General features: G+C 35.5%; 1 protein-coding gene across 6 annotated transcripts in view; it reads right to left on the bottom strand.

Annotated features, from left to right (window-relative positions):
- The window catches only part of Rho-6 (rhomboid 6), a 154,552-nt gene that overhangs the window by 68,068 nt on the left and 60,395 nt on the right, over positions 1-26,089 (bottom strand). For 2 of the 6 annotated variants that reach the window (XM_070304239.1, XM_070304238.1), the window contains exon 1: positions 23,066-25,219. The exons of the other annotated variants lie outside the window; for them this stretch is intronic. The gene's annotated coding sequence lies outside the window, so the exon portion shown is untranslated. Of the gene's footprint in view, positions 1-23,065; positions 25,220-26,089 lie in introns of those variants that run through there. 6 annotated transcript variants of the gene reach the window in all.

The following is a 26,089-nucleotide window of genomic DNA, read 5'->3' as shown; positions in this document are numbered from 1 at the left end:
TTTTCAATAATTAAAAATTATCTTTTTTTCTTTCAAGTGTTGTCGCGTCAACGTCTCATATGTCATACATTACAAAAAGTTATGCTAATTATATATGGTATATGCGGAGTAGCAAATGGATCAATAATGATCAATAATCTCGAAGCAATGGCTGAACCGAGATAGATAAAGCTTCGATACAAGTAAACGCGAAATTCTGGAAATGCAATACTAATAAATAAATATTGTAAGAAAATGTAACCTTTTTTTTATATCCTCGAGAAAAAGAGATAAAATTGAAGAAATATCGGTTTAAACGCCAATAAAATCTTCGGCGCAAAATCACGAATGAAGTGGGGCTCGTTTATTTTCCTCTCGATGAGAATCGCCCGAAGGTGGGTCAACAATCCAAGATGCGGTGGGATAAAGCGAAGCGAGAGAGTCGACAAATGCGAGGGAAATGAAACCACTAGAGTAAAGAGTGGCAACACCGTTTACCGCTGTTTGCCGCGGGGTAAAATATAAAAAATGAAATTAGGCCCAGCGAATATAAGCACGAAAGATTAAACGTAGACGGGAGAAAATCTTGGATATTATTAATATACGTATAACTATATAACTGAACGCAAAAAGTAACGGGAAAAAATTCACAACGGATATTTTGTCAAATATTCGAGAATTTCAGTGAGAATTATGCATATCGTTGGTTATTATTTCATTGAGAAATGTATAGAACTGTCATATATTTTTTTGAAAGTACAAAGATTAATATATCATACATGAAGAAAAAGATATATCAAATATTAAATATAATATATTATATCGAAATAAAATGATTGCGTTGCAAAAAAAAAGTGCTATTATAATATATTAATATTCTTTTAATATTACAAAATTTTTTAACGTGTTTAAAAATAATGTGAAATATGTATTTTCCCACTATGTTACATCATTCGCTTAAGAATATCATTGATGAAAGAAATCGATGGTCTGATGTATTCTCGGGGCATGTACCATTTTAAAAGACTTTTCATATAAAATATAAACTTTTGTCGCTCCCATTCTTCCTGTGTTATGTCAAGATTTATCGTAGATATTTGCAACGTGATCGGCTGCAATTTTTGCAAAGGCATTTCACGACTACGTAACACGGCATACGCGGTCTTTTACGATAATAAGAGACCGGACGGACACAGTAGAAAAGATCGAGGGAAGAACGAGCGAGAGATAAGAAGGTGACGCGGCAATCAAAGAAGGAGATGCGGAGAATAAACTGAAAGAGAGCACTACCGCGAATATGTGGGGTTGCGATCATGTGTGAGAAGGACTTTCGCGTAGCTTTATAGCGCGAGATTGTCGATAGAAAGAAAGAGAGAAAACGAATCGAGTTACGAAATTTTCACCGTGTTGTCTCTGCAATACCGGGATACGAGATAAGAAAGCAAGAAAAATAATCGAGTCAAGCGAAACGTGACAATGGTTCGCTTAATTAGAGAATTGAGAACTGGAATTCACGAGTAGAGATTTTATTTTATTTTAGGATTGAAAATAATGGGAAAAAGTTGGCTAATCAAAAAACAAGTCAGAAATAAATTAAGGTTCGCAAATTGAATCGCTTATGCGGCAACAATTTATTTGTTTTATCTATCAGAAATTTTATTCTTAATTCTGTATTTGGGAACTTGATATTTAAAGTAGGCTCGACAAACGTTTTGACGGAACTATCATAACAATGAAAATATTTCAGATAATTTTTTATACTATCTTATTTTTTTAATGATCAGATATATAAATAGAAGAAAATAGGAAGATAAGAGACTTGAGCACAAGCGGAGAAGTGAAAAATGATAAAGTGGAAAATAGAAATTCGTACGAGGCGTATCTCTGTTATTGAGAAGGACTCTCGATATCATCTCTCGAAAGGGAATATACGGCACACGTGTGTATCAGGTTAAGTTTAATTGAAAAAATATTATAAAGATAAAAAAACAGGATCGTGCCGAGCAGCAGAAGTTGAAAATAAACCCGAGAAACCGGAAGCGATGCGGGAGACAAGCTGAAAATAGAAGTTGACTCGACACGCGGCTTTTTACATTATATTGGATGAGGTATTGTCGCGATCAAAAATTGGAATTTTCGAGACTAAAATAGGCCAACAAGAAAGAAAAAATAAATTAAATTAAAGCACGTCGACAAACAGACAATATTCTGTTATTCGACATGTCTGTAGTCACTAATATAAAAATAAAAATTACATTTTATTTTAATACGTAAAAAACGTAAAAAAAGACTTAGAAAGCGTACAATTAAATATAAACTAGATCATTTCTTTAGATTAATTTTAATTTTTTTTTTATAGTAATATTTATATAATATATATTCTATTCTCCTATTTATCTGTACGTCAAGACACGTTAAAAACTAACAATAACTATTTGTTATCCTAAATAATAAGAAGCGTACAACGAGGGGATATGTCGAAGTTGAACGGCATTGCTGAAAAGGAACGCGAACTCGAAATAAAATAGAAAGAACGGAATAGAGACATAAAGGAACGGAACAAGTGCGACCAAGTTTACGCGGGTGACTTTTGTGTGTACGACTCTTATGCGGCTTTGTTGTACGAGAGAGGATCGTAATGATATCAGATACAATGCTGACTCTCTCATCCTATATAACATAAGGAAGGGAGAGCCAGCATTGTACAATACTCGAAGAGGGAGATATTCTTAATTTTTACACAATCAGTTTTTCAAATAAAAATAATATATATTTTAAAAATATTTTAAACGAAATATTGGGGATATTGATAATAAATAACATCCGCAATTTAACTGTAATCCGTTTACATCCAAGTATGATAAATATAAATGTGATTGGCAAGTTGGCCAATCGATTTATCGAATTTATACGATAATAAGAAAAACAATTAAACTACCGCTACTTATTCATCTTGATGGAATATGGACGGAGTTTGAAGAACCGGTAAAGTATGATTTATTATAAAAATTCAAGCGACTGACTAAAGATTCGCTCTTCTTACAACTTCAAAGACGAATGCTTGGGAGCGAAGTGAAGATTTCATATCCGCGCCTCTCTTAGAAACGTATTTTCCGACTTACGGTGGGCGAACGGGGATAATATGATTTATCATCGAGAAAAAAAAAAAGGAAAGAAATACAGAACAAAAGACAGAGACAAAGAAAAGACGGTTCTGACGTGAAATCAAAGGAAAACTCGAGAGCAAAATCTCTCGAAATAAAGGTGTAAGGTAATTAAAATTAGTAAGGAGGAACGGACACGTTCTAAGAGGATGAAAGGGGGATGATAAGAGATTGCGAGACAAAGGAGCGACGAAAGCGAGGAAAAAAGTAAGTTCCACGGTAAAGTAGAGCGCGTCTCTTCCAATTTTAGAGGAATCGAAATTACACGTAAACAATTCTAGTGATAACTATCGGAGAGTAAAGTACGATGAATGGAAAATTCCTCGAGAAACGCGGTGTGAATAGCGGATGAGCTGATGCTTAGCGAGAGGTAGGGAAGCTTTAAATGCGCCGAGGAGGGAGACGAGTGACTTCGACGGTTGTATAGGTGCATAGACGCGCCTGTCGGGTAGATGCATCAAAAGTTACCGGAGCACCGAGGCGTCGGCATCTTAATAGACCCGCGGGCTCTTTTGTTCGACGATGCAAAAACTAGGTCGCGGACCTTAGGCCGAGTTAATAACGCGGAAGAAGAGTGAACGGGGATGAGACGGCCTCGGGAATTTGCATATCGCATTATGTGCCCGGCCCGCATGCATGCATGCATTGCTCTATGTACGCGTATAAGAAAGTAGCTCGTTCGATGGCGAGATGAGATTGTCAAAGTCAAACGTTGTCAGCTGTAACGTGACGTCGCATCGCGGTTAAAAAATCAGCGACGTAACCGAATAATTACGGCATCTTGCGAAAAATAACGATACGAAAGAGAAGTATCCGTACTAGTTAAGCCTGCGAGTTTAAAATTACGTGAATAATATTATCGCGTGAATTTTAATCGAAATAATTCTATGGAAATTTATAATTTTAATTATCAAACTCTTTTCCTTGATTTATATTAATCCTCCAATTTCCTTAATAGAAATATAACGAATAAAGTATGCATTGTACAAGAGATTGACGTCGCTAAGAATTAATAAATGTTTAAATAAGCAATAAATTTTTTTCCGTACAATAAAATAAATAGCGCAATTAAAATAGTGGAAGATATTAATTTTTCTTCATATGCCTATATTTCTGTCTTAAAAATGCTTATGAAATGTTCGTGCGACATGGTGATTAATTCTTGAAACGATATGCGATTTTTCATGCTCATGTAAATTGTTCGTGACATTGTAATATAATTTATATTAAGAGTTTAGAAAATATCGCAAAATCGACCGAGAAACCGCGTTATATATGTACGAAAAGATTATCAGGAGCGCGATTAAAGAGACGAAGGGTAAGTGTAGTAAAAGGTAGCGAGAGATCGTAGAAAATTCTCGTAGACGTTACGCTAATATATTGCAGTCATCTCCATGCGCCTGGCAAAAGATACCAGACGCTTCTCTACGACAATCTTCCCAGCATCTGGGATTACCATATACTTTGTAGCGCGAGCAGAGCGGTATGTGCACCCGGCATTACTAACAGTGCTACTGACAGTCGACATTTTTCTTTTATATGTACCTTGCGCGGAACAACTTTTCTTTATTACATGCAAGCTCTGGAAAAACCTAGAGAGAAAGAGGAATGACATTAAGGTAATAATAATTTTAAAGAGAATGGTAATCAAAATCCCTTCCCGCACATTGCGTCTCTAAATATCAATTGCGACTGTAAGATAATATGACATTTTTTTTTTCCCCCACATATTACAAGTACACATCTGCTTCACATTTATACGAGATATCTTTTCGTCCGGAATTGTGTGCGAGAAGATGTAACGTTGTGTCGCGCACATATGTGATATGAATTCTCCATTCCTATATACGTGATATTATATATAGTAGATATAGATATAGAAAAATATTGCTGGTCAAAGTTGATTCCTATACCATGTCGCCGATGTTCGCTTACGCGAACATGCGAAAGTCTATCTCGGGTAAAGCGTTCCTATTTCTCACAACGCTGATCGAGGCAGCCTTCGGCGCTTTAGATTACTAAGGTTCGGCAATTTCCAAGATGGATAGTTCCGATGAGGCTATCGACTGAGAATGAGACATGGCGCACGTGCACCGGCACCGAGGGATCTACCACGAGCTACCGACTACTAGCTCGCCAACGATCACTTAGATTCCCGGTGATGAAAAAGATGCCATCGTGATACCGTAAATAATAAATAATAAGCACGATTGTAGCGTAATTTATACGTATAATGCCCTATATCGAAAAATATTATTGAAATACTAATATAAATACTGAGAGATTTCAAAACATTTTAATGAAATTAAAAATAAATATCACGTCTACAAATATATCGAGACGCAATAGCGTGTTACAATAAAAGTTTATCATCCTTTTTCGAATATTGTTATTCAGGTAAATAATTTTATACGCTTTTGATATCTGTAGGTCCTAATGCTTCGCAAACGCGGACATAGGAGATAGATTTGCTCGAGGAAAAGCTCGTTGCGGTAATAAATCGCAAATTATCGATCATATAAACGTGAATCGCCAAGGGAGTCATAGAATGAGTTATAAAAAAAAAAAAAAAAAGCTGTTATAGACCGACGCCCCGTTGTGATATCTGCGCAATTTTTTTTATGCGCGTTTTAAAGCTTCTCCAGGCGTACCGAGATTTCCATCATCATAAAAGCGAAGCTATCAAGGACATGAGAGGGATACGAGAGCGTTGACAATGTTCTCGTCACGTTTTCAGCTCATTTAATACCCGTAACCGATAACGCCCGAGGATTTTCTGATCGCGGGCAGGACGATTTTTCGTCGGCAAAAAGAGGAACGATCGCGCATTGCCCCACAAATTTCCGCCTTACGATTACCTTCACGAACGCGCACCCGTATTTTTTACCTCTTTCATCTTTTTCCTCAATATCTTTTGCAAAGCCCTTTTTTGAAAACTTTTATGAAGATCGTCGAGCGAATCCCTCGAAAATCGACCGTTGGCGATGCTCCAGAAGAAACCCGTATACAATGAATGGCTATGAAAGCAGCCTTGAATGTCAATTCTTATGTTATCACAATAATATAGTACTTATTCGTTCTGGATCAGTATGTTTGACGGATTATTAATATAGAAATATTACACTTACAGTATCAGATATTTGAACGTCTCTAACACACATTTATGAATTTTTGTGTGCAAAAAAATTTTGTAGATTTTCATATCAATAAATATCATATAATAAACTGATGTAATAAATATATTATTATTATTTAAAAACATATAATACTGCATATGTATCTTATTAAATATATATAATTTTAGTCGAAATTTTTTAACGTGTTTAAAATTCTCGCTATGAAACACGATCTGCAAATTTAATTTCAACTTATATAATATTATTTTGAATTATAATGTTAATTTATATCTACTTGCACATATCTATAGAGGGTGTCTCAGAATTACCGCATCACCTGCTAATGACAAATTCTTGAGATTATTTGGAGATGATTTTGGGAGCGATTAGCGAAAAAAAGGGCTTGTCGCAAACTAAATTTTATAGAGAGTTAAAAATGCATTCTTTAGTTAATTTCAGATAGAGTTTATTTTAATAGAGAAAGAGAATTTTAATCTAAGGCTTAGTTACAGAGATGGAAAAAAATGGAAACATGTAAAAAATAATGACCTCTCTCGACATTTTCGCTGAGAAAAAATCGTCTTCAAATGATCTCAAGAATCTGTCGTTAGTAGGTGGTGCGGTAATTCTGGGACATCCTGTATATGTAAGTAATATACATATGCGTGCGCGCGTAACATCTAAATCTTCTTTTCGTAAAGATACAATTTTGTTACTGACGTTCTCTGGGCCGATTAGGGATTTTCTCGCGAATACGCTTTCGTAACGTTCTTTGCAGCAACGAGATAAAACGGGAAAACGATTTCCTTTTGGCATGAGGCTGCGTATTGACTGTGGAAGCCCAGCGGCAAGCAAGTCCGTTTTTTCGAATTCTATATACCGCAGTATGACTGACTCACTCGTCTTCCTGATTCGAGGGAATCGAGATTGGCAGTCTTCCAGAAGCATTCTTATCCCAAGCATGTCGTTAAAAAGAAGTCACGAGTTCTTGACCTGACAATAACAAATCTGGGAAAATAACAACGGGGTTGCCGTAGAAGAATTGCTATCGTATACTTTCAACAGGGATAAATAAATCAACAAATAAAACTGTAATAATAATCACTAAGGATAAGATTTTAGGCAGAATTTTATAGCATCGTACAAGATTGCGAATATATCTTCTCTTAAAAAAAAAAAAAAAAGAGTTTCGCAACTTAACTTTCTCGAAAAAACAAAGACCGAGCTAAGTCTATTTTCAATTAAGTTTCAGCTTCTTTCTTTCTCGCAGATAAGAGTAATTGAGAAAGCTTCTACTTTAAAGTTTCTCGAATTCCTCGGAACAATCGATGATTCTCGCAATAAAGAAATCGCGTGTGCTAGAAACTGGAACAGCTCGGTTTTTGATCCTTCTCCGCGCCAAGAGCTAACTTCAAAAGGAGGCCGCGGCAGCACTTCCCGGAAGCCAGATTAGATTCTTTCTAGACGAAGACACACTGTACCTTCTTGATCTAATGACTGCTTCAAAGGAAATATGAACGCGTGGTCGCTGCGGCAACACGCAGAAAAGAAGCTTCCGTTGATGATGGAATTTCGGCGAAATTGGCCTTGCTCGTGAATTTTTAGTCTCGGTTAGAAAATTCCTTTATCGAGCAAGCAAAATTCTTTTAAGCAGCAAAAAAATTATTCAAGAATTTAAAAAAGAATAAGATTTAGAATCAAAATATCTATTATGTTGCGGAATTACTCCATTGATTAAAATGATAATGGTTGAAAAAATATAAGGGAAAAAAAAACTGTATGTAAAATATAGATAAAATAATTTTAAAAATTTGAACTTATTTTACTTATCAAATCTTATATTCGTTATATAAAAATTTAAATTCACAATTCAAAGAGGTTAAAGACTCATAAAAATTAATTAGTTTATGACGTTAACTTGAAAAGAGATAGTATAAAAACAACTCTATTAATGATTAAGGAAGTTGTAAATAAATCCAAATATCATTTTACAACCATTTTTTCCTCGATTCAAGTAAAATATTATGCAAGAATCTCGAATTATTATCAATGAATTATAAAGCCGTTTTATCAATTTTTCTCTGTCTCTCTCTCTCTCTTTCTTTCTCTACAACCGATTTAATAGGCAACAATATAAAATTGGTACTTATTAAAGAAATTGAAAATTATGATTATATATTTAATAAAACATAAGCTATCCCTTTTTTTGAACATGCGAAAAAGTATGTATGTGTATACTATGTGTATGTTTCTTTATTTATCTTCATTAATAAAAATATTTTACACTAATATTACGGAATAATGAATAGAAAAAAGAGAATTAAACTACGCTAAATTATAACAAAATACAAACAATGGAACAATCTTTGGCAAGAAGATTTTATCCGGACAACTTTGAAACCAAACAATCTTCTCGTTATCTTCTTTCTAGATATTTGTTTTATTAAGCGTAATACGCAAAAAAAAAAAAAATCAAGAATTATAATTAGACAGTTAAAAGATGAAGATAATAAGATAATAATAGAAAATTTTCCTCATTTCATGAAAGTACTCTAATACTTTCAAAGAGAGTATGCATCCTTCAAACTTCGATAAAAGCAGATTGCTTTTCCGTAACAATAGATCTCATTCTATCATTCCAACTAAGACAAAAGTCCGTAAATATATTAGTATTTGACTTGTTTTAGAATGAATACTAATACTAAAGAAATGTTGCACGTCTAAAAAAAATTTTTTGTTCGTAATCTATTTTTTGTAAAATAGAATTTTGCTCGTTATTGCGAGCAAAGCGAATAAAGAGGAATGAATATCCAACTTGAAATCATTAATGAAATATTAGACTTTTTGAAACAGAGCTGAAAGTGTCAGCAATTGCCAGGTCAAACGATCCGATATGGCATGAATTACATCTCATCATCCCTTTTCAACGGAGATGCTAACTTCAAAAGAGCCATTCTTGATGTCGGAAAACTCCGATGAAGCATGGTAAATCTCCTTCAACAAGAGAATATCCTACCGTGCTCGTATGACACGAAGAAGGCAAAGAATACTCTTTCGCTGTCATGACTTTAAGAATCTTAAACCTAGTGAAATATAGTGAAAATGCATTCACCAAACATTTACAAACTCCCTTCATTATTCGAATAAATCAAGTAATTTAATTCGCATCTCCTTTAAGTAATAATGATAAAATAATAGTTTAAAAAATATGCTCCTTTTTTTTTAATTTATTTAAAGATGACACTAATTTATTTTAAATATTTTACCAATTTAGAGATGAATTAATCTTATATGTATATAAAATGTTATAACACAAATCTTATAACATTTATCATAAATTTTGATGTAAATTATTCCAGTCTCATATATTTCTCAGTTAGTTGACTTATTAACGTAAATAATTCTACTAGCAAAATATAATTTCGAAAAATGTGTAAGTCGACAAGTTCTTGAATCAGAGATTGAAGATCTTGGTAGTTAAAACGGAACTTTTTGATGTAGACTCGAGAAAGGCAATCACAAGATTGAGATGAGATTGAGAAAGAAGTGGCGAAACCCCCGCGTCTGTCCCGCTTCTTCGAAGGCGTCAACTTTAAAGAAAGATTACTCTCTCCTCGCCACCTTTCATATCGAAGGACTTCGATGAAGCCAGATTAGTTCTCTCCCACGGGCGAATATCCCACCCTATTCTCGGATGACGAGAGAAGCCGAGGTGGGATGGAAAGTGATCACAGGTAAAGGAAGGAGATTATAATGGTTGCTGACACTCGAAACTAGAATTGAAAAGAACTCGCTTTAACTCTGGACTTGTTAAGGATGTCAAGTGTCTGAAAATAAGGATTTGGAAAAAGAGGAAAAAAGATAGTATGCTGTTGAGCATGAAAAGTTGAACATGGAATAGCATATTCGTTGAATTTTTATTTAATGTTTAGAAAGAGAGAAAGATAAATCAACGTACTGTTGCAGCCAGACGCAATAGAGACGCGGATATAGCTATTAAAAAAAAATAAATAAATAAATAAATAATAATAATAACAATTCAATTAAAAAAATTTCAATTATTAATTTGATAAATATAATGTTAAATGAGATAAGTCTGAGTTATTCAGATTTTGAATCTCAATTTTCATCCTTTAAAATAAAGATATATACGATACAGTTTATTAGAAAAATTTTACATTATTATACGTTCATACGTATAGTTGGCATTATTTTTTATTAATGGCATTAAAATTTATGATCTTTGGAAAAAGTATGAAATATATAAGTTTATATCTACTTCTGTGTGTGCGCGTTCTCAGTACAAATATAAAAATCTTGCAATTTTCTTAATAACTCTTGAAAATATAATGCAGATTATTATAAGAACAATTTATTTTCTAAAAAATATGAAGGACAAACGTTATTTTTTCATTTCTTTTCTTTTTCACATTCCACTTTCGTCGCGCATGGACCTATGGAAAATCAATTCATCGGATTTATGTATTATAGTTGGCGCGCGTGTCAAAAATGATGCAATATCGTGCGAAACTGCACGGCTCGTTGGTATAAATATTTATATTTCCGACATTACGGTTGTTGGGAGGAGGTCAAGTTGCGACAAAATAAAGCGTGAAAATCGGAGGAAAAGAAAGACGAAAGAGAGCGCGATAAAGGCCCAAAGACCGTAAAGAAAAGAAATTCGTGTGAAAAACGCGACAGTGTATCTGGCCGAGGATTTTTCACCCGTGATTATTCGAAGTTCATAAAAGAAAGAAAGATATTTTTAAAAAACATGCTTTCATCAGCAGATATTTATAAATTTATATTTATATTATGCTTCCATTGCAAAATGTCTCATTTGCTTGTTTTATTGTTTTCAACACATAAAATTCAATCAAAGAAATAACTGTTATAGCATTTTTTTGATAATCTTTTGACACATCAACGAATGACAGTAATTCATTGAAAATATGTTTTTAGCAATCGCATCATCGTTCATTTCTCAATTTATCTACAATATATATTCGTTTCTAACGCAAAGCACAATTACCGTGAGAAAGCTGCTCGATCGAAGAAAATTTTAAAATTGCCACTTTCCGTACACTTCCGATGGCAAGATGGCTGAAAGGGCCATGGTCCCGTGCACCGTTTCGAACTCGACGCTCTAATTTTGCGACGCCCTCGAACGGAAGCGGGAAAATTCGAGAAATTCCTCGGGAATCACGCGAAAACAATGAGGTAGTGATGAAAATCCGTCTTTCCTCTCCCGTAGGTACTCTCCGTCGTCTCGACGGTTCTTAAGGGTCGGTTATTCCGGCTTGGACAAGTTTGTCTGACTGTCGCCGACTGCTCCTACGGGGAAACGCCGTTCCCGAATTTCCTGTACCCTCTCTTTCTCTATCTATCTATCTATCTATCTATTTCTCTCTATCTTCGTTTCGACGCCAAGTCCGCGGAAACCGCCGTTTGCTTGATTTTCTCGTTGTAACGACGCGAATCGCGGATATAACGACGTCAGGGAGGCGAGAATGTCTCTTACGGCGACAGCGACGATAACGAATCTCTTACCCGATAACGCTTTCGATTCTGCCGGATACGCCGGAAAGCAGCTGTTACGGCATTCAGAGGGATCGTAACGCGATAACGCTCGGCATTGCGCAAATTGCAGCTTCCCACGGTGGATTTAGAGGACGCCGCCATTCCTTCGATGCTTGTATATTCCTCTTATGGAATTCCAGTTCCCGAATTTTCCTCGGGGGAGACGTTGAGCGGAGACATCGCGTCGCAAAGATAATTGACACCGAATTGAGCGTGAAAGAAAATCGTAATCTTGCATGAACGAAACGATGTTAATCGTTTTAAAAGACACACGATCGGAACACAATAGAATAAAAATTCTTTTTCCGATGGCAAGATGGCTGTATCGTTATTTCAATCTTAACTATCTCGCGTTAACAGCAACAAGTCTTACTTACGCGGATCTCAATAACGCTCTAATACAGTGGCGAATACTCAACCAACAGTCGCTATTCCCACCCCTAAAATAATCCCTTTACGAGCGAAACTACTCGAAGCGAGTCAACGTAGCCGCAATCGCGCTTTCATCGCCTCGAGCTACCTCGGCAGCGGTGTCGTGAAAAAGGTATGTACATCTCGGAGGTTATTCGCGCGACGAGTTAGCCTGGAAACCAGAGAATCCTATTCCGCTATTCCTTTCGGGATAACTAAGTCTTCCCTTCGCCGATCTACCAGCCTCTCTCGTGTAGATTCCTCTTTCCGTCTTCCTGCACTGCATCTTCTATACCGAAATGCATGTAGTTTGTCTCTCATACAAACGCATCCATTTGCCTTTAAATAATCGCGTCCACGCGCACGGTCCGCGTGTCAGCTGCCGAGAAAGAGAAAACGTACGGGAAAAAAAAAAAGGAAAAACGGAAACCCGTTACACCCTTTTCCCCGTTTTGCTTTTACGTCACGTTGAACCGAAAGGCTCGGGCTACTGCGAATTTCCGTGAATTTCGGACGTCGTCCTCCACTTCACCTCGACATACAGTAGATTTCAGTCTAATAAATTTTGGAGGAATCAACTCTCGTCTGCTTTCGACTTTCCTCTTCGCGAAATCTTACAGTTTGTTTGCAATATTCTTCGATATTTGATGTATAAATTATTACGAAACACAATTTCAAAGAGAGAAAGGATTTTAAATTTTACATTATCTCTCACCAAATAATTGAATAGTCTCTTTCTAAAATGTACATGACACTTTCACATCGTATTACTTAGACTTTTGTTCTGATAAATAGTTATATTGATAAATAGTTAATATTTTTCTCTCTCTCTCTCTATCTTTTTTTTTTTCGTCAGATATAACAAAATTTCTGAGCAATTTATTTTTTGAATTTTGCGACAAATCACAACTTCGACGACTATCCCGATAAGTATAGCACTTTTTCTGGATTCTTTTCGCGGACGTTAATTCTCAGCAATGTTGGTTCGACCGCATCAAAGCAAGCCACTTATCTCGATAAGTTTTCGAAAAATGCTAGCGTACCAGCGAAAAGACTTGTCGAAAAGAAGAATTTACGCGTTATTGCGCGCGACATAGGTATAATTTCTTTTGCAAGTTTTCCAAATGGTCAACACCATCGAATATCGCGTGTGGGCCAATAAAACTACGCCGTCAAGAAGAAACAAGTAATGAAAAGGTGAAACTTGGGTCGTAACTTGGCCGCGATATAATGCCACACAATATCTCGAATTTTATTGAGACGTATGGAAGCTCGAGAATAATATAAATCCCAGTTTTATTTTACTTCTCCTTCCACATAGCTTTTTATAACTATACTATAGATACGTCGCACATGTGCGCGGAACATTGGAGAATTTAAAATTCAGAGACTGTTCTAATTATTTTTACGAGAACATGCGATCTTTATCGCCGTGAATATCAAAACCACCGAGATTCATTGCGCTTCTACCACACACGCACACACACACACACACATGCCTATTCTCGAGAAAATATGGGACCGAATACAGAAAATTTCTGCACGTCGGGAAGGACGCAACGCGCGCTATTCCCGCTCTCGCCTCACTTATCCTCCGATATTTGCCGAACTATCCCCGCCTGGTAGCTTCGAGAATTCGTTCTTTGCGCCGGGATCCGTCGTAAAAACCGTATGAAACTTAAAACAACCGTAAGATCTGAATTACGCGCCGGCGAACTTCACGATGCGAAAAAGCCCGCCGATGAAAAAGCATCATCGAGCGCGTACGCTGAAAATTTTCCTTGCCGCGAGTTTTCAGCTACCTCGTCAAATCTCTCATTCCGCGTACCTCGTTTTATCCCTTTTTCTTTTCAGATCGCATTTTCTTTCTCTCTCGCACTCGCGCATATGCGCGGAGGATAGGGATGAAAACGCTGAACTCGCCAACTTCCCGCAGAAATGCTCGTTTCCGACGGACGGCTTATCGCCATTAGCCGACACTTCATCCTCCGCGGGGGTGGGCGGGCGGCGATGCCCTCCTTTCTCATCGCTAGTCCTCCCCGTTTCGCTGGGGATGTGTGCGCGGAAAGAGTTACGAAAATTTCTTCGTTAATTCCGGGAAAGTCGACGACGACTTTGAGGAAGCGTCACGCGAGCACAGAACTAGAAATAAAATTAGTAATTTTGTACGTTGCCGGGGCGCAAAACTACAATGACCGACCGTCAGTGGCGAGGGGGACGATCCCTCTTGAATTTTCATATTTTTCACGAAGAGTTTTCTGCGCCGTTTGCAACTTTTCTGCTCCGTTTTATTGCTTCGCGATAATCCCGCGCGTTAAATAAATAAATAAATAAAAAAAAAAAATATTATCGAAATATTTATTCAGTTTTAAAAATTATTTTAGAAAATGTATCATGTGTGTGTGTGTGTGTGTGTGAGAGCGTCTTCGTATATATTTTTTGTAACTCTGAAATATATTTTTACGGATTACAAAACTGATTTGCACAAATTAATAGGATCGCATTTGACGTGGATATAATACAATGTTTTTGCGATACGCTAGCTCGATGTTATCGATTAGCAAAATTGTGTATACGATAATTAGGGAATGCGTATAAAGCATGCATACATATTCATGAAATGCATTTACATCGAACGATACGATCGTTCAACAAATGTTGGATAGGGAAAGATAGAGAGAGAGCAAAAGAAAGAAAAACAGATTTCCATAAATCATTTTCGAGATAGACGATTTTTCATTTTTCACGTTTACACATGTGGCATCATAATTTTCTAGATAACGCACAAATATCAACTAAATTAACTTCCTAAATTTTCATATTAGAGAGAATACCATATATGTTACATTTTATTGAGAAATTCCAAAAATAATTATTATTTAATTATTGCATATAGTACACTAAATCCGCGCATGTAACCTCTAAAATATTGTACAATGAATTTTAAATGTTTTCTAATTTTGTTAAACTATGAATAAAATACAGTATATTAAAATGTATGTATGTCATAGTTACAACAGAGTGTTATTTTGTTTTTCTGAATTGTGGTTTGAAACGTGCGACCGTAAAAGCGCATGGCCTCGTCGAGCGAAAGCGCGAGTTTAAACTCTCAGTAAGTCAATGATTTAGTGGCAGCTTCCAATTGTACCAGTCGTCTTCTGTGACACCAAACCGCGGCTCGGATTCCGTAAACATCATGTAAATCCGTATATCATAGTGACACGATGCGTCTAGATACCAGGCGTAACGCAAATACGGAAATTCCGTGCCGTAATACGCGCGGTAAGTACGCACCATTCGCATATCTCTGCGATGACAGTGCGCGTCTAACAAAAGACACATTTATCCGACGAATGCATTATATGCACATCTATTGTATGTATAATACGATATAAAAATTCTACAATACATAAACAATTTCTTCTAACGTGTCCGCGAAAGATTTATGCGAAATCGATTGATTGTTTAAATGCGTTACGATTTATCGGATTAATATCAACCGTATTTTACAATCAAAATTTATTTTCCATTCCCGAAGGTTCGAGAGCACGTAATCGCTTTTAAAAAATAAAAGTTGCATCCTCGGGAGGCTTCGTCGCCTCCGCGCTAGAATGACAGATCCAATAAAAAAAGTTTGATACAAGTTTCTTCGCGCAGTATTACATAGCACAAAATATAGCGCACAAACGCGTATAATTGTACAAAAAATCATCATCCGGCTTCTGAATTTTCCATCAAAAACATAAAACCCAAAGAGAGAGAGAGAGAGAGAGAGAGAGAGAGAGAGAGAGAGGGAGGGAGGGAGAGAGAGGAAGGGAGAAAGGGAAGATCTTTGAAGAGACTCGAATTTTCGGAAAATTTCCCAAGCTTTAGAGAGTCTGAGAGGCAACGTGGCATCGTCAATTCTCTCGTTACGTCATTAATGTCGGTGACGCAATATGTCGTGAGTTCGTTACCGCGAGTGTGCGATCGCTCGCGACACTGTTACCCCCCCCCCCCCCGGTTCTCTCGTACGGCCTCGTTACGGCGCTGCACTCCCATTAGAGGAAAATTGATAGTGACTATCTCTCTCTCTCTCTCTCTCTCTCTCTGATGCCCTCCCCGCCCCCTCCTCGTCCACACGGACGGCGCCTCTGCACGCCGCAATTCTACCGTCATCCTCCTGCCCCCCCCCCCCTCCTGCCCGGCGCATCTAAACGCGCGCCATATAAAGGCTCAAGCCGGAGAATTAACGAGACCGCGGGAGCGGGACATTAACGATCGAGACGATCATTGGGACTGAATTATGTTCCGAATGATCGCGATGCCATTATATACATATACGAAGGGAAACTATCGAATAAGCGAGGGCAATCGAGGCGAGAGAGAGGACTTCCTCTCGACATCACCTGGTTCTAGTAACAGCGAGACAACCGGAACGCATCGCGGCATTTCAAGGTGATACTGGAAGAAGATGGAGTGGACTTAAAAGTAGAGAACCGAAGACACGCGCTATTGAAGCTATTGTCAGCCAGCCGGCTTGTCATCGCCCATAACGGGCGATGCACTGAATCGGATGCATCGCGAGCTGTTATATTTCTATATTTCGATCTAGATTTTTCTCTTCTCGCGTTCCTTTATCTACGCTCTTTCCTTCTTTATGCGTTAGTACAATTACAAACCCCTCCCCCCCCAAAAAAAAAAAAAAAAAAAAAAAAAAAACGCCTCTGTTAAAGATTACTCGAGAAAGGTTCGAAAGTTAGCCAGCTCTCCATCTTATGCGAACTCTACGTACATTTATACATGAAAACGTGATAAAAATTGACTATTCAAGGTGCATTCTAACATCATTCTTGTTAACATATTTTGCTCCTCCTTGCATCACCTGCCACGAGCAGACTCGAGATTCTAAAGCCCGCTACTTTAGACGATTTATATAAATCTCGACAAAATTCTCTGTATACAATCTTATTTATAATTCCATGTGTGTCGTGTATTTTAATATACGCATTCTATGCGTTCTCTTTTCAAAAATGTGTGTGCAACATTAAAATAACATAAAATTATTTAGATAGAAATATCTTATGCAAATACATTATCTAAAGTGTATTTGAGGAATGTTATCTCTCTTCACTCGCTACATTAACCTTTTATAAAGTAAAACAAATAATTATCATAACTGTTTATGATTATCATAAATCAAATGGCCAATTAGTCGTTCTTTTTCATCTTTATATCTCTGTCTCCCGAGATTTCCTCTTCTCCTTCTTTTATACAGATTTATAATTAAACTTTGAGAAATTAATAAGACGACGGGACAGTAATGATCGAGACGATCATTGAAAGATAAATTATGTCATCGCTAAAGCGCCATTAAAAGACCTCATTGAATAACAAAGTTCTAATAGACGTCAGGGTAAAAGGTACTTATGAAGAAAAGGAAATACAGAAAGACAGAGAGAGAAAGAGAGAGATATATACCGTTCGACGACGACAATTTATGATATTAATGCCACTTGTCGACAGATGATTCAAATAACTTGCTCTCTTCATCCATTATTACATCCATTAACTCCAAGTTTACACAATAAATATTATTGATTTTGACGAGCATGATATTATAACATATGTGTGTATACTGCGTATATATTATTAATAATAAACACGATGGCATTGCAATCCGGATTGTATGTGTATATATAGGATGCGTAAACAAATAAAAATATTAGTTCAATAGATTAACGGGAGAAACGCATTGTCGATGAATGTTTATTCAGCTGTGTTGATTCAAACGGTAGATCTGTACACAAAACGATTTTCACAACAAATATAATACAATAAACTATTGTAGCGTGAATATTATAAAGAAATAAGCAAGCTATATCTGATCGTTAATAGAGATCAATAAATGTATAATATCAAGAATCCTAAAAAAAAGAGAGAGAAAAAGAAAAAATTTTGTTAAATTATTTGCGTTGCGACGAAAAAGTCGATTGTAAGATAAATTCCGTTTACAATTTATGTGTACGATATATATAATATGCATTTTGTATGTTACTTTTTTAAGTGTTTTCTGCGATGCATTAGGCTGTAACAATTTCCAAATTTTGCCGCGAGAGAGACCGTCTAAAACTTAATTCATCTAAATATAACTTTCGTATGCAATATCTTAAAATAATTCCCATTAATTAGAATATTTTTTCGGACATTTAGTATTTTTTTGCCGGATGACACTTTAATCTATGAAAAATCGACTTTGATATAAAGAGGATATTGAAATTATGATACGTAAAGATATTAACCTTCACTCAAAAAAAAAAAAAAAAAAAAAAAAAAAAAAAAAAAAAAAAAAAAACCCTTTTACAGAGAAGAAAAAAATTGCATCCAATTATATCAAGATTCCATAAATAGAGTGATAATTTCTAGTTTAATAGAAGTTAGATTACTACTAGCGAATTAATCGTGCTTATACGGAGTAACAGCAATGTGATCCAAGCCAAACCAAAACTAATTCATCCAAAACCGCCATTCGCAAAGCTCACTTGGCACGCTTCGCGATATAAGTAGAGTGTAATATTGCACTGTGGAATCGCGGTCGCGCGGTAACCTAACGACATACCGGAATACCTATGTTACCTCGCGATAAAGACCGGTACTCGTAAATACAACGGAAACTCAATATCGCGTTACTATTAGCGTCGAGAGCGCTGAAAACGGATCCTTGAAACTACTTCTGCGATTACAGTCGTCAGGGGAGTCGATAACTCCTACGTAGCGCGCGATAACTATAAGTCGAATAATATCTATTATTCGCGAGTTGATAGTTTGAAAACTGTTCGTATGTTCAAATATTTAAATTTAGCCTCAATTCTTTACGGTCTCTTGACTACGCGTGCTAAATTATATACCGAACAATGTGCGTGTAAATACTTTTTCTTTCTCTCTTTCTCTTTATCTGCCCGCACAATTAATATCATTGACTCCGGGAATATGCGCGTAACTAATATATTGATTAAATTACATTATACTGCCAACATCAGAGAGATATCGCGATGATACCGATAATTAAAGTAAAATAAAAAAGATAGGTATCGCGGAGAATACACGAGAGCGAATAGAGAAATTCAAAAAGATATATATATATATATTTAGGTATAAAAAAAAAAATTTTTTTTTTTTACGTTCGAATATAATAAATTTTGACGAAAAAAATAAACGACTCTTTCTTCAGAAATATTCAATTACTCTATGCATACGATGGGCCTCTCTGTTATCTTTATCGGCCTGACTCTACGTTACATGTAGAGCATAAAATTACTGGGGATATCTTTTCAGCTTTTCTTACGAACTGCCTCCGGTAAAGTTCTCCATTTACACAGCAAATAATTTTCAGCTTATTCGAGTGATGCGGCATGAAGCTGACCGTAAAAACGAGGCTCTCATTGCGAACGAGAGACCGGAAATTAATGTCCCTTCCCGCCGTTTCTTACATCGCCGAGAATAGGATCGTTTCGCGAATTTAAAAGAGAACGACAGTCGACACGTTTTTACATTGCCATCAAGCTATACTTCACCCTGAACAGATGCTTTCGCACTAATTTTCCCTGTCTTAGCAAATAAGTAAAATTAATATTTGAATAAGGAAAAATATATCTGATCTTACACATATAAGCAACGAAAGATATATTTATATTGTTTTCCGTAAAAGTATCTATAATTCAGACTTTTTAAATATACTATTTAAATCTGATTAATTTAATCAATCGGATGTAATTAATTTAATTAATATATTTTTATTTTAACTTATACTTTCCAGGCATACTTCTCGCATACTATTCAAATTAAATAATATTGTATATGTCAGAATCTAAATTTCTTATCCTTCTAACCTCATCCTCCCTCAGTTTAATCCTATCTCTCTGCATTCTGCAATCGCGGGATTTATCGTCGCCGCTGGTCACGACGAGCTTTTCGAAAGTTGCCCCACGTCGGTAGAAATTTATGTTTTGGAAACATTCGGTTCGAATAATAAATAGTCCGATGATGCCGGTCGGTGACGTGCAGAATGGCGAAGACAAAGGCGGGAGAAGAGAAACGAGAGATGCCGCACGACGATTTACTTAAAAGTTTAGACGATTAATTAATGCCGTGACAGGAAGATCTCACCGTTTCCCCCGCTCACCGCTTCTTTGTTTAAAGCTTCGTCTTTGTTACTTGGCACGAACTCGAGTCGTATCGACCAGCGGACTCGAAGACAGAGGGAGATGGACGTTTAGGTCCCGTTTATTTACTTGCAAATTTTGTGTCGCGCGAACGTCGAATACGAACGAGACGCGAAAGTTGCGCTCGGGGACAGCTCGGGGACCGACGCCTTTACTCGCGCGATGTCTGTTGTGCATGCGGGAAATGCCAACTTTATTCCGCAGCCAGATACGAGACGACTTTTCGATTAACGCAACTTTTCTGGCACGCTTACTCCGCCTCTCTCGCGTATTCCTCATGACGACATTACATTTCAATCATAACGTAATACAAATTTTATATTTCCTTTAATATTTAAAAAAAAAAAAAAAATATATATATATATATATATTCCTATATAAGACAGAGTGGACGTATATTGACGTATATATATTGTAATAATATATTATAAATGTGATGACGTATATCTAAATTATCATACGTTGAAAATATGTGTAACTTTTTTTTGTTTGATATGCATATATTGCGTTTTTTTTTTTTTTTTTTTTTTTTTTTTTTTTTTTTTAATTACGCAAGTTTTCAATGTGTGATAATTTAGATGATTCAATGTGGAGTGTAGGGAAAAATTTGCGACGTGAAAATCATGAGTGCGACTCGTATATTAATCAATTGTCTAATTTAAAATTAATAATAAAATCAAAAACGTAATAGATTTTCCTATTTACGTTTAAATTTCAAGCATGTACTTTTATTAAATAAAATTTTCAATAGACAATATTTCGTTTGTAGTTGTATGTAGTAATCTTCTTCTTCACAGTTTTTAATTGTATCATTTAATAACTATAGCGTTGTTAGGCTATTGTTAATATCCTGTAACTTTTAAACAATTTAATTAAAAATAAAAGAAAAATTACTATAAACAACTACAAATAATTTTTTAAAAAATATGGTTCAGACAAATTTAAAATATCTTGAAAATTGATAAAGTTGTGTTTTTCGCCAATATGTAAATATATTGTAACTTTTAAACGATGCATTCACAAACGCGAAGAAAAACAACCAAATATCTACAAACAATTCTGAATTAAAATATATCGGCAATTTTTTTATTTTGAAATCAGATTATTTTTCCTGAAATTGAGTTGTTCTTTTCTTTCTTTCAAAATATTCTATTTTTATGGCTTCGATGGCTAAATTATTGTTACTGTAAATAATTACAAACGAAATAATCATTTCCTGCGTTGAAAACTTAATTTATTCAAAGTAGAATGACCCAAATTTACATAGATCATATTTTTGTTTAGACGCGATACTTGAAGGTATCGAAGATCTAAAATTGCGATGTGCAAGTAATTTTTTAAATCAAAAGAAAAAAGGTGCTAAAAAATATGTTATAGTGATAGCGCAGTAAAAACACAGACTTGAGAAATCACAACAGTTAGGGAGGAGAAGTGGGAGAGAAATGGTGGCTCGCGACGTTTCCGTGTAATAAATTATTTTTTCCTCTGGAAAAATCGGTGGAGCCAAACGCCATAAATACTGACAAACAACTACGATAAATAGGACTGGCTTGACTATGCGGGCTTGTCCGCAAACTTCGCTAGCGATTCTCGATCGCGACGGCTTACACGACGCGACGTTTCGCGATATTCATCGAAGTATAATTATTTCAGTGCGATGGAGAGGCGAACGCGTAGCCAGCGATAATAGGAATTGCTTTGTAAATTCCCTAATTCCAACTAACTCGACGTACTGGGAATCATAAACATAACGAGGCTTGTAATCATGCGCGAGTTAAACCGAGTTGATCTCGTTGATGTCTCAAATGTCGGTAGTTTGAAAAATCAATTTATACATAATTAACTTTTTTTAATTTGAAAATTAATTACACTGTTTTTTTTTTTTTTTTTTTTTTTTTTTTTTTTTTTTTTTTTTTTTTTTATACGTGTGCCCACAGCTCTCTGTTATATACATCCCTTTAATTTTATAAAATTTATTTCCCTTTCCTTTTCTTTTGTTTTTATAAATATAATAAATAATTCAATCTACATATATTACACACGAATAAATAAAAGGAAAATATATTTAAAAAGCATGAATGAAAATGATGTTAACAGTAAATTAATATTATTACGTTATTATATATACAATATAATGGAATTGTATTGACCATTTTGACCAAAATTGTCGGTATTTGATATATACAATGAAAAAATTCCCAAAATATAATGAAGAAATTGCAATAATAAAAAAAAAAAAATTATTAAATTACTATAATAAAAAATAATAAAATTTTTAACGAGAATTTTATAAAATATACAAATATGTGCGCACACATTGTATGCATATCTTTTAAATTTAAAATATAAAATTTAATGCGTCGGTATAAGCTAATAATCCTTATGTTAATAATTACCATGTAAATAATGTAACGTAAAAAATATGTACGAAAAATACATCTCATATTTTTGACGGATATTTTTGAATAATTTTTTTATTAATACGTATTTCGCAGGGTAACGTATTCATAAAAAGGAACGAGATTTTTATATTATATTACGTATAATCGTGTCCATTTACATATGGATTAAATGAAAATATGAGATATAATTATCATCATAATTATAGACTCACCGGACGTCTCTCAGTTTTTTTCTCCTCGTCTGATCCATTCCTATCCGAAGCTTCCACTATCAATGATCGATTATCCATCGCACAAGTAATTGAAGTAATCGACTATTGACAATAACTATCACTCATAGTAATCGCGATACAGGAAATTCGACGATAGCATAATACTTCTGCCGATGTATATTTACTCAGATATTAATCATTATAAAAGAAGGTACATTTGCGATACTTAGATTTTTTCCCGACATTCATTTTATCGAATGTAATTTCGATCGAACGTCGGATTCGCAACACTTGCATTCGCGTAACCACAATAATCGGCGACATTCGATCCATTATACGCATGATTTATTCTTGTATTTCAGTTATATTATGTTCCACTCGTTATCATATCACAGCACATTATTCACTATCGCGGCATGTGCGTTGGAACACGGTGTATATTCGCGATGTACATATTATATTTTCGCTCGAAACTTTTTCTCGGCGTTCCAAAAAATCGCGTTTTACGCGTTCGCATTCGATATTCGACGACCAACGTAAATGCGTCATCAGTGGCTCGACATTCGTGACATTCGTATTAACAATAAGTAAATATCGTAAATATCGATCTTAATCTTCCGACGAAATTACAACGATCGCCCGATACTTTGCGTGTTCGAAACTCAACTACGTGACACAGTCGGCTCGCGACGAACGGAGGCACGTGTTCCTTTCCCCCACCCAACCTAACCCATCAATTCCGGGAATCGTCCGACGAGCCGAGCCTCTCCGTCTTTTTTTTCATCGCTTCGCGATACGTGTGTTTTCTCGAGTAAAAAATAATGTTTATATACTGTGTATCCTCTCGTCGAGTTAATTCTTCATAAAATGTTTTTTTTTTTTTTTTTTAACTATCGAAATGCGAGTGACGTATTATAATGAAAAAAATATCAGTAATTAAATAACTACTAATATATAATATATAAGTATTTATTGCGATCGACGAAGAATAATAAATCGCGTCCACAAATATTAAATACATATGTCGAAAATGAAATATTACTGGCAATTTTTTCCACGATGATCCGGAAATTATCCGAGTATTTCTCGAATCGAGAATTGGATACGTGAATATAAACACGTGTGCAAACGTAAATACGCTTCGAAAGTATAATATTAAATGTAAATTTGGACGCGCGATCATGAACGAATGTATTTTGGCGATTTATCGTGTGTGTGTGTGTGTGTGTGTGTGTGTGTGTGTGTGTGTGTGTGTGTGTGTGTGTGTGTGTGTGTGTGTGTGTGTGTGTGTAAAGGGGAATTTTTTTCGTGAAATTTTAAAATAAATAAGATCGATGGAATAGCAAATATTTATGCTCAGGTGCATGAGAAAAAAAATCGATGAAAAAATTATTCCACAATTTTATTTTGCCGTTCGATATATGGATTTGATACGCACAAAAGATTCAGTGGCCAAGACGCTCGTCGAAGAAAGATTAAGTCCCCTCGATTCACGTATCACGATTAAATATCGATCGCTATCGTTCGCGAGATATCTACTCATCGTATAATCACGATAATTTTACTTAAAGCGTCCGTCACGGAATATCGATCTCGATTCACGCGTCCATTAATTACAGATCGCCAGCATTCCCGAAAGACCTGATCTCCACGTAATAACGACGATCGTATCCGATATTTCACGCACTATCGAAAATTCGACTACTCGCGACGCTTGCCTTTTTACGACTAACAGAAACGCGACGTACTTCAAAAGGCTTTTACGGCTAACGGTTCCACCCAAGCGTCCAGCCAATCACGTGCGCGCAAATACGTCGCGTCTACATCGTCCGATTGCCTATCTATAATAATTCTATTAATTCAGGATTCCAATAATTGCGACGTAACCGAAACGAATGCGTGTGTATCCGAGATATTCTATTTTAACAATAGAATTTCCCTTTACATTCTTCCGTTCTTTACATTCTCGTCTATCTTCGCGACGATTCATATTATATTATTAGCGAAAAAATGCGCGCGAAAAATTCTACACATATTCACACGTCATTCGCTAAATATGCAAACCCCTCACAAGCGCTTATCAAATTTCTCGTCAGTATTCGGTGACAATACAACACACGCGATTAAATAGATTATGTAAATAGACCAATATCATTATCCTCGATCGAAAAATTAATATATTAATAGACTACGAGTTTTTTCTACGTACGTAGACGAACAAACTATATTATAAGCGTGCGTTTGATAGACTGATCTATAGTACGATAGACGCACGATTTTATTATAGCGGGCGTCGCATCCTCCCTCCTTTTCCTTCTCATTAAGAATCGTCTATTCGACGAATTCTCCTGTGTTTCCTCTCGAGTACATTACATTTTACGATACGCGTAATTTTCGAATAAGGAAAGTATGTTTATATTGCGTACTCCCTCTTGCACGCGTCGAGCTAATTCCAGGAACAGGACGTATGGACGAATTCCAGGAACATTTCTAGGTTTTTTTCTTCAGCCGCGAAAAGCATGGACGATGTTAGATAAAATATCGGATATTTTTTTCTCTTCCCCTAATATGATATAATTTTTAGTGATTAATCATTGATCAACGAAGCATAATACGCGTGACAAAATTATTAAATACACATATGGAAAATGAAATATTTTGTCGACCAATTTTTTCGCACGAATCATTTAAATTCGTACGCGCGATGCGTTTTCGTGATTTTGTGCGTATGAATAAACCTTCTTTGCGGAATTTTGAAGCAAACAGAAATTGTCTTGGATATTTAGAATAACGATAGATATATATTAGAGTTATGATATAAACTATAAATTCCATAATTTTTTTCTCTCGTTTCAAGCAAACGTGACGTGTAATAGAATTAGGGTTGCCACCCGTACTTTAATATAAAGTATTGTACGTTATTGTGGACGTACATACTTTATATTTTGTAAAGAAATAAAGTACGCTAAAAATACTTTATTTTACATAAATAAAATTTATATAAATTTTTTATTGTTTATCGAT

The sequence above is a fragment of the Polyergus mexicanus genome, unplaced genomic scaffold (genome assembly GCF_030449975.1).
Source record: "Polyergus mexicanus isolate NDT 795.1 unplaced genomic scaffold, iyPolMexi1.0 SCAF_11, whole genome shotgun sequence".
Classification (NCBI taxonomy): domain Eukaryota; kingdom Metazoa; phylum Arthropoda; class Insecta; order Hymenoptera; family Formicidae; genus Polyergus; species Polyergus mexicanus.
Note: the sequence above shows the minus strand (reverse complement) of the source record. Positions and strands in the feature narration are given on the sequence as shown.